This window comes from Podarcis raffonei, chromosome 14, assembly GCF_027172205.1.
Source record: "Podarcis raffonei isolate rPodRaf1 chromosome 14, rPodRaf1.pri, whole genome shotgun sequence".
Lineage (NCBI taxonomy): Eukaryota > Metazoa > Chordata > Lepidosauria > Squamata > Lacertidae > Podarcis > Podarcis raffonei.
The window spans coordinates 5,956,270-5,965,888 of NC_070615.1; the positions used below are offsets into that span (position 1 = coordinate 5,956,270).

At 50.7% G+C, this 9,619-nt stretch overlaps 1 long non-coding RNA gene across 1 annotated transcript; it reads right to left on the minus strand.

The window, feature by feature from the left end:
• Positions 1–250: 250 nt before the first annotated feature.
• LOC128401683 (uncharacterized) lies at positions 251–2,296 on the minus strand. Its single transcript, XR_008327505.1, has 3 exons — positions 2,207–2,296; positions 1,546–1,625; positions 251–574 (listed from the first exon to the last, which is right to left on the minus strand). It is a non-coding gene; the product is annotated as an uncharacterized LOC128401683 (long non-coding RNA).
• Between the last annotated feature and the right edge of the window lie 7,323 nt (positions 2,297–9,619).

Sequence of the window (9,619 nt, forward strand, 5' to 3'; positions counted from 1 at the left end):
TTGTCTATTGTTTGTGTGTTATTTCAAATAAATTCAGGTAACAACTGAAGTTGCCATTTTCCCCACCACCCTCAACGCACATGAGTCGGTGAAATTTATCTTTTCATTTGCCAGATACATCGTGTGCTGCTCAAGGGCACCCCCCTACAGTCTTCGAAGTTTCCTGTTATCAGTTTTAATCCTGTGTATGGTTAGAGACGACAAATGAAAACGGGTTATTGAAGTCTTTACTATTAAGTTTCCCTTAAAGGGCTTCCGAGGTGAAACTCGGCCATCCCGTCTCATTGGTGGGACTCTGCTCTGCACAGAGGCAAGGCCTCCTCCTCCTCAGTAGCTTTATTTTCCTTTGCAAAATGAATAGAGAATGGGAGAAACGAGTCTGATTTCCCCCCCTTGAATATTATTGCAGCTGCATTTCTTTCTTTTTAAAAAGAAAACTCAGAATTGTGGATCCAGGTCAGAGGCAAAGTTCATCCTCACCCACTGTGGCCATAAAGTTTAGCTATCAGCGAAAGTCTGAAATCATCGGCCTCTGCAGGGTGCTCAGGCAAACTCTTGCTTCTTGGAGGGAGTCCTGGATAAAGTTTTAAGAAGTGATGATTTTTATTTCCTCTCTAGATGAGTCACACAGATACGATGAAGTTAACACCCAGATCGCTTGCAGAAGAGACACCCGCCAGCTCTTTTGAGCCACAGATTCTAAGCGCGCTTGCCGGAAGGACTCCTTAAAATCAACTGGCAGCTGCTTCTCAGAAAAGTGGCCATGGACTTCAAGTCCTGGGCTTGGTTTTCCAAGCCTACAGCCGGCCGATCAGCTTCTAAGGCCACAATGCCACAGATGGGACATAGGGCTCATCCATCTTTGCGCCACATTTCCAGATCCACGTCTGACAGCTTTTTTGTTTTGTTTTTCCCAGCAAAAACCCGCTATTTACCACTGAATCAGAACAAACAGCAATCTCTGGGAAAAACCCAAACAGCCATCTGCTCTGATTTAGTAGTAAATATCGGGTTTTCCTGGAGAAACAGCAAAGCAAAAGGAAAAGAGTGGTAGGGAGTGTTTACTTGAGTCTCCCCTCGAGGGGGCAGCCCCCTTATGTGGCTCTTGCCTATTCCCTCCCCTTATTTGTAGTTCGGAGAATGCAATTCCCCCCCCCCCCATTTCCATTGCTAGGAAGGGCTTTATAAAGTGAAGCACCTGACACAAACAATCCTGCCCACACCATCTTCGTTCTGCCTCTGACTGTGGAATTGCATCTGCTCAGCTTATTGGGCTGCTGTGCATGTCTTGCACCTCTTGGGCATGTTCAGGGAGGAGAAGGCTAATTATGATCGCTGTATGTGCTACCCCCAGAATCAGTGGCAGTGGGCCTCTGCACATCAGCTTCTGGGTATCAGGAGTGAGGAGAGCGGTGCTGTTGCACTCAGGTCCTGCTTGAAGACTTCCTATAATGGCAGGCATCTGGTAGGGCATTGCAGGAACGGGACTTTGGACTAGATGGGCCCCCTTGGGGCTGATCCGACTGAAAAGCATTCTGGTCCTACCCGCCGTCCTCTGTTGACTTGGGAGGCCACCAAGTTGAGGGAGGGAGGTGGTGTTGTGACTGAAGTTTTTCTTTGATTGGCTGAAATAAAAGGGGAAGTTGGGGTGGTTTTTTGGGGGGGGGTTGGACACCAGTCTGCAGGGATTGCTCTTCTCATGTGGGGGGGGGAGGGCGGCCAAGGCCCCTGGTGCGTTTGAAAAGGCACGTTGCGAAGCTTGAGGCATGATTAGTCTTCCCAAAGCGGACACTTTGAAAACAAAGCCCTGGCCATTTGTTGGCGTCCCACCTAGGAACGCAGCTGAGAGAGCCAAACACCCATGAGAGAGCATTCAAGATGTGCTGTGTGTGTTTTTTAAACCCCATCCCACCCACATTTTATCATAGCTGGTCACTGGCCAGCCTGTTTCAAAACAAGAGCGGCGCTGGTGGCAGAGAGGACAGCCTCTCCCTCTTGGAAGGAGAAGTGGCGACAGAGAGGGCCCAGCAGACAGGTCTGGATCCTCTAGACCTGCCATCCCTCCTCCTGCCCAACCCCACCAGTTAGGAGCAAGAGGGTCCTTTATTTCAAATTGACAATTCCCTTTTGCTTGTTAAAGGCGTCTTGCAACGCCACCCAGGTTCCTCTTGGCCTTCTTGGGTTCCGAGCTGTCGGCTCTCAATACCTCAGGTGACCTCCTCCAACTCTGGGCTTTCCGCTGCCGCCCAAGAGACACTCTGATATCTGGCTGGTTTTATCACAGACTTGATAGATTGGCCAGTTATGAGACATGGTTCAAACAAACTAATATTTCTTATAATAGGAAATGCTGAATATAACCAAGTTCTGATAGTGTTTGTTTTCAACAACAGTGTTTGCATAGCTTTGCATTTCAAAACATGTGCTTATAACTCTATTCCTACTCCTTATCTTATATCTTAGAAATATCTCCCTACATAACATTTTGCAGTATATCTCTTAATATAAAAATCTTGTGCCCGTCAGTAACAAAGACAGACACTGCAGGACCCTCCACAATGCGGAGAACTTTCCTCCACAAGCGAGTGACAGCTCCTGGTTTTGTTCGAAACAAGACCTTCTCTATGTGCCTCCTCCCTCCCTGCCACACACGCTCCCTCATGGCTGCCAGCTGATCGCTTGCCAGGCAGAAATCCAACTGGGCAGGGCAGTTGCTTCTCTGGCTTCTCCTCCTACCCCACTGTTGGCTGAGCCAGAGGGAGGCACAGATGTACAAACCAGCAGAGCAGGGGGCCATGGTGAAGAAGAGGAGGAACAGGTCCAGGGAGGTTCTTGTCCGTGGGCGCCTTGACGCCACCCTTGCTGTGCAGTGTCAGCACCGGAAGCAGCTGCCCCTGCTGCTGCTGCTGGCAGCATCCCTGGGAGCACCTTGTGGGCTTTCAAGGAAAAGGGTGCCTGGCAGGCTTCCTTGGGTTGAGAATTAAAGGGTCTGTGCCCCCCCCCACTCCCAGTGCTGCTTTTGTCTTATTGTTGCTGTGTTGGGGAGAGGGGCACCGCTTGGCAGCGGAAAACCTGCTGTGCCTGCAGAAGGCATCACTTTCCCCCCATCCCTGGCATCTGAAGGTGGAAGGAGCAGGCTGGAGTGGCAAGGGAGCACTGTCAGTCAGAGGCGGGTAGAGCAATCTTTGTCTCAACCGGGCAGTGCTGGATTTAAAGGTAAAGGGTAAAGGGACCCCTGACCATTAGGTCCAGTCATGGCCAACTCTGGGGTTGTGGTGCTCATCTCGCTTTACTGGACGAGGGAGCCGGCGTACAGCTTCCGGGTCATGTGGCCACCATGACTAAGCCGCTTCTGGCGAACCAGAGCAGCGCACGGAAACGCCGTTTACCTTCCCGCTGGAGCGGTACCTATTTATCTACTTGCACTTTGACATGCTTTCAAACTGCTAGGTTGGCAGGAGCAGGGACCGAGCAACAGGAGCTCACCCCGTCATGGGTATTCGAACCGCCAACCTTCTAACTGGCAAGTCCTATGCTCTCTGGTTTAACCCACAGCGCCACCCACGTCCCTTATGTGCCAGATTTACGTATAAGCCAAACAAGCAATAGCTTAGGGCCCCACTCTCTTGCCCCCCCCCTAAATTCACTATTAATATACTTCTTCTCAATTGTATTTCAGTTCAACAATTAATTTGATAAAATACATATTTTGTTATGTGCAAATGGCTTATATATAGCATATATTCAACACAAAAAAACAGCGACAATTTGTTGTTGACAAAGGACAGCTGGACATATAAAGGGCGTCATTACCTTCAGGAGCTTAGGGTCTCATCAAACCTAAATCCGGCCCTGCACCCGGGGCTGCATTTCCCCATGGGTAATCTGCTGGGGACCAGAGGCAGTGGGGGGGGTTGTCTCTCTCCCCCTCCCCCTTTGTCACCTGCATGAAATCAGGCCAAGGTGTAGAAGAGGCCTCTCTGGGTCTGGCAGCTCCGTGCCCCCTCCATCGATAGTGTTGTCCCAGCTGCCTCTTGGCCCTTTGTGGCAGGCAAAGCCACCTTTTGGTTCGCTGACTTGACAGTGGCTTGAAAGCAAAGTGGGGGACCTCCCCTCCCCCCGCATATTGTTGCTGGACTCCAACTGCCAGCAGCCCCAGCAGTCAGAGAGTGTGGATGTTGGGAGTCCAGCAAGATCTGGAGGGCACAGATCTCCCTCACTCTAGAATCTTAGAGGACCTAGAATCTAGAGGCCATCAGCACAGCTATCCCATGAGTGGTTCCACTTTCAGGGACTGCACTTTGCAGAAGAGGTCCAGGGCCCCATTCAGGAGCAGGAGGGTCCCCAAGCGCAGCAGGGCTGATATGCCACATTTGGAAGGAAGCCATTTGAAGAGTACCATGAGGTCCAGAGCCTAAACCTGCTCAGAGCACCCCTGCTCAGAAGGAAGCATCTCCCACTAGGCTAAGGAGTACAAACCCCAGAGCCTAGGACTTGCCAATCAGAAGGTCGGCGGTTCGAATCCCTGCGACGGGGTGACCTCCCGTTGCTCGGTTCCTGCTCCTGCCAATCTAGCAGTTTGAAAGCACGTCAAAGTGCAAGTAGATAAATAGGTACCGCTCTGGCGGGAAGGTAAACAGCGTTTCCGTGCGCTGCTCTGGTTCGCCAGAAGCGGCTTAGTCACGCTGGCCACATGACCCGGAAGCTGTACGCCAGCTCCCTCGCCAATAAAGCGAGATGAGCTCCGCAACCCCAGACTCATCCGCGACTAGACCTAATGGTCAGGGGTACCTTTACCTTTTTACTGCACTTTCACTAGGACTTATGTGCCACCGCCCCCCCCCCAGCCCAAGGACAAATGATCAAATATGGAAGCAGTAGAGGGGGAATCCACCACTCTGACCCGATTCTTGCAGGGCTGCCCCCACCGGTATTTTGCTGCTTGAGGCCAAGGACAATATGGCGCCCCCTTGTTCCACCACAAACAACGGGAGTGGCAGCAGAATCCAGATTCCACCCTCCTCCTGCAGCATATCTCCTCTGCCCTCAGGGCCAGCCCCAGCACCTGCAGCCTGAAGCAACTGTCTCCCTTGGTAGAATGGTAGAGCCAGCCCTGGATTCTTGCCAGGCCACCATGTTCGAATTGCGACAAGCCCCCTTAGTCCAGCAAGTGCTGGTCACCAAAGAGAAGCAGAGAAGACCATTCCTCTCCCCTCTGTGCAGCACAGTGCATGCAGGATTGGATCCAGGTTGAGCCCAGGCTTGGAGATATTTCCTTGGAGCACCTGGATACCTTTGAAAGGCTGTCTGGCTTAGACATGGCTTGCAGTTCTTGCTCAGCGACGGCAACATAGATAAATGGCCAAAGGAAACGTTATCCAAACATTATCCGCTTCAAAGGCTTGACTGCAAACTTGCAGAGCTTTGACTCTGTCCAATCGCCCAGCGAAAACTGTAAGCCGATCCCGACCCGGGACGGGGGACCCATGCCGCTCCGGGCCAGCCTTTCCCAGGCTCCCCTGCCAGCCCTGCGGCATTTGATGTGCTAATGGCCTGTGTGTGATCTCACTTGGCAGCAGCACATTGTGCAAGGGCTCGGCTGCTGGATCCCTCCCATCGGACAGGCGGACGCCCCTCTGGCGGCCTTGGCTGGCCATGGGAGAGTTTCTTGGAGAGCAGGCCGTGTTCCTGAGGCAGCAGCACCCATCAACAGGAAGGGCGTGCGCACCCCACCCTGACTTCAAAACAACACAGGATTTTAAAATGTTGTTTATTGGGGGGGAGGTGGATGTGGAGAGGGCAGAGGTTGCTTGCTGCTCTCTAGAACAGGGGTGGGTAGATGCAATGTGGAGACTGTCGGACTCATTCCCTGCAGAAGGCAGCATGGTACGTGGCCAGGGAACTTGGGAGTTGTAGGCCAACAACATCTGAAGGGCGCCAAGTTGGGGAAGGCTGTCCTGGAAGGCCACATCGGGGGCGGGGCGAGTGTCACAAGAGATGCCAGAATCTCCTCCTTCTTTTTTAAGCTTGTGATTGATAACACGGGACCTCCCATTTTTATTAAGCCTGGTTAAACATTTCAGCCAGTGAATCATTTCCTCCCCGTTAAGTACATTTGCGCATTACGGAAGTGTCAAGGCAGCACCTTTTTGGAGATGCTGAAATTGTAAAATGACTTACAGATTAATTAGCAAAAGCTGTCACTCTTTGACAGAAGGGGAGGCTGAACGGAGCTGCTATGCTCAGCCGCAGTCTATCTCAAGTTCCAGTTGCTGGGAGCAGCAACAGCAGTAGTCAGAAAGGCTCTTGGTTTCCCACCAGGCAGCTGACTGACCTCTGTCTGAATGGTGATACTGGGCTGCTTGGGCCTGATCCTGTTTTTCTTAAGCAAGCTGCCCTGGTCATCAAATGACAAAGAGGATGGATCCAAGCAGAAGTACATCCTCAATGTGCATCCTGGCCAATTAAGATCCACCCTTGCCCTATCAAATAAAGTTTGAATCGGTTGAAATCAAGCCATTCAAGCTAGGGCTGGCAAACCCAGTGTGCTTAGGTGTCATTGGATTCGAACTCTCATCAGCCCCAGCCAGGAAGGCCAGCGATGTGGGATGAAGAGAGCTGGAGCTCAGAAACATCTGGAGAGCCACACGTTCGCCACTCTGGATCAAAGCAGATTGTCTTCCTACTCAGTGCAGAATAAATGGTCTTCCTTTAAGTATTGAACTGATGCAAAACAAAGCTATCATCAGCTATATTATGTCCCAGGTCACATTTAATCCCTGCCCTTATCCCTTACAACCTCCCCCCCCCCGACTGCTGTTAACTGGCGTGAATCTTATGTTGTGGAGGAGCGAAGGGGCCCAGATAAATCCACAACGGATGGGTCTATCAATGTCTATTAGCCATGATGGCTACATGGAACCTCCATGAACCGAGGCAGCGTACCCTTGAATACTATTTTCTGGGGGGCAACAGCAGGAGAAGCCCCTGGATGCCCTGCCGCTTGTTGGCTTCCTGGGGGCATCGGGTGGTCATTATGAGAAGGAGGGGGAGGTTGCTGGGCTCTTCTGATGGCCTTAGGCCTCGTCTTTGGACGGGTCTTCTTGGGTTTTATTTTATAGCATGTTGCATGCATAATGGCTACATGAGCTTTATTGAAACATTTGGTCTAATTCGACAGACACAAATTCATCCCTGGAGACTCCCCTCCTGGGTTAAGCGATGGTTATCAAGAGGCAGCCAGTTATAGCTAGAAGATGAATAGATGTGCATTGCAGGGAAACGCCTCTTTTAAGGAAAAAATATCTCTCATGGAAGGCAGCGCCATAAATCTTCTTGACTACCTTGCATGGGAGAGCGAGAAGTTAAAAGAGTGACGTGGGGATTCAAGCTGAGTCCAGCAGGAATAACATTCACACCGGGCGGAAACAGCCCCACACAGCACACTGCCTCTCTTCTTTCGAGGGCTGCGCCGTGTCCCTCGGCAAAACGGGCACAGACCAGGTGGGTAGGGCCGGCCTAAAACATTTTGATGCCTGAGATGGAACATTGAAGTGCCTCTGCCCAGCCCTCACAGCTTCATGTTGGACATAAGCCACAGGGAGGTTCTCCTGCACAAGCCTCATTTCCACCAGGAGGATGTGCAGCAGACCATCCCGCCAGATCGCGCTCTTTGTCGCTCAGAGTGGTCCAGCTCCCTCTCTGCAACCTTCAATGGCACCCAAAATACCCACCTCTAAGGGGTCGCCTTCCTTCCCCATGATAACAGAGCTGTGTGTCTGAACTCGGCTGAAGGACCACACAAGGTCTTGACATCACATGCGCCTCTGCATCAGGACTGGTTTGTTCTCAGACATTCCGGAGGGGGTCGTGGGCTGCTCCATGAACCAAGGAGTCTCCAGTCCAGCTATGACTTCTGCCATGAACTCCCTAGCTAGCCATAGCCCCCCCCCCACCTCTTTGTCATTCCCAGTTTCCAATCTGTAATCTGTCCTCCTTTATGAGGGCATTGCAAAAAATCTCCATGATGTCCCCCCATGTATGGAGTTCCTTTCCACTGGACTGGCATCAAATTTCTAAACTGCTGGCTTTTTGGAAGGCCCTGAAGAAGACCCCTCTCTTTTTCCATTGATCTTCTAGGTAGGATGTCCATTAGCTGGCTGGTGGATGAATTATGGGTTTGCTGTTGTGTTTCTGGCTCTCTTTTTTTTTTAAGGTGCAGTCAGTGTTCCTGTTTTCTGTAGTTTAAGGTTTTGCTCTTTTTTTGCATTACAGTGGTACCTCTGGTTTTGAACGGGATCCATTCCAGAGCCCCGTTCGCAACCTGAAAGGAACGCAACCCACGTCTGCGCACGCGTGGGTCGCGATTCGCCACTTCTGTGCATGCGCGTGACGTCATTTTGTGCATCTGCGCATGTGCGAGTGGCACAGCCTGAAAAGACGTAACCTGAACCAAACGTAACAAGACAATGACTGTAGTAGGTCTTTCCATCTATCGTAGTTCTTGACTGTCAGCTGCTTTGGATGGGCAGGTGCTTAGAAAAGACACCATTGTTATTTTTATAATTTTGGTGGGACCCTGAACAGTTTGTAAATGTTGTGTTGCTTTAAAGCTTTGACCAATAACAACTGCACTAGTGGAAAGCTTTTACGCTTGCACAAGTCACAGCATCCAGTTTTCACTGGTTCTCCTGCTCCACTGTACCCTCCCAAAATCTGACCCTGAGATTTGGGAGACAATCTAGTACAGCACCGAATATTTGCAGAAAGCTGAAGCAGGGTTGTTGGGAATCTGAAAAATTGGGCTGCCTACAATGCAGGAGCACTTTCAGCCCCTCATTGGATACAGTCCAAAATGTTGACTCTGGTTACCTGTAAGCTCACAAGCTTGAATCCCTGGTTCATGTTGCAGTGCAAGGTGTGAGAAGCCTGAACTTTGCGATGACAACTAATTAAGGCGAAAGTTCATAGACAACTAATTAAGCACTCGAGTGGTGGTGCAAATCCCCACCCTGGAGCTTAGTGTCAGTGCGAGAGAGTAACGCTGAAGAGCAGGTGTTGGAGGAGAATTCCCCTCGCCCCTTGGCAGGATGTAGATTTTTTTAAAAAAAAAGAAATTAAATTGTGCGATAGAAGGAAGAGGCATATCACCATGTTAATGTGTTTCTTCCCAAGATGAGTGATTAGAAAGCACCTCTAGGAAATAATATTCTTTTTTTTCCCCAGTCATGTATTTTGCAGTAAATATTGCCATTTGATTTATATCGGTAAATCAACTTTCAACAGGAAAACCCTTAAGGAGGAAACAGAGAAGGCGAGAGAGCTGAGGTGTGGTAGGATCCAGGCCCCAGGCCTCACTGGGAGGAGGCCAGGATTCAGGTCACCTTTGGCCAAACGGTTGGGAGTGTGCTGACTCTCGCTTGCTCGCTTGTCCTTCCCCTGTCAGAGATTTAGAAACAAGTAACACGGCCAACACGCCAGGCTCTCAGAGCCTCACATGGCAGGCTGGTGTTGGAGCCCCACATGGGAGGCAGGTTAATCCCAGCAAAACCATGGCTGGAACATGGATAGGTGCTGGGCAAACAAGTGCAGTTCACAAGTGTGTACAAACACAACGCAG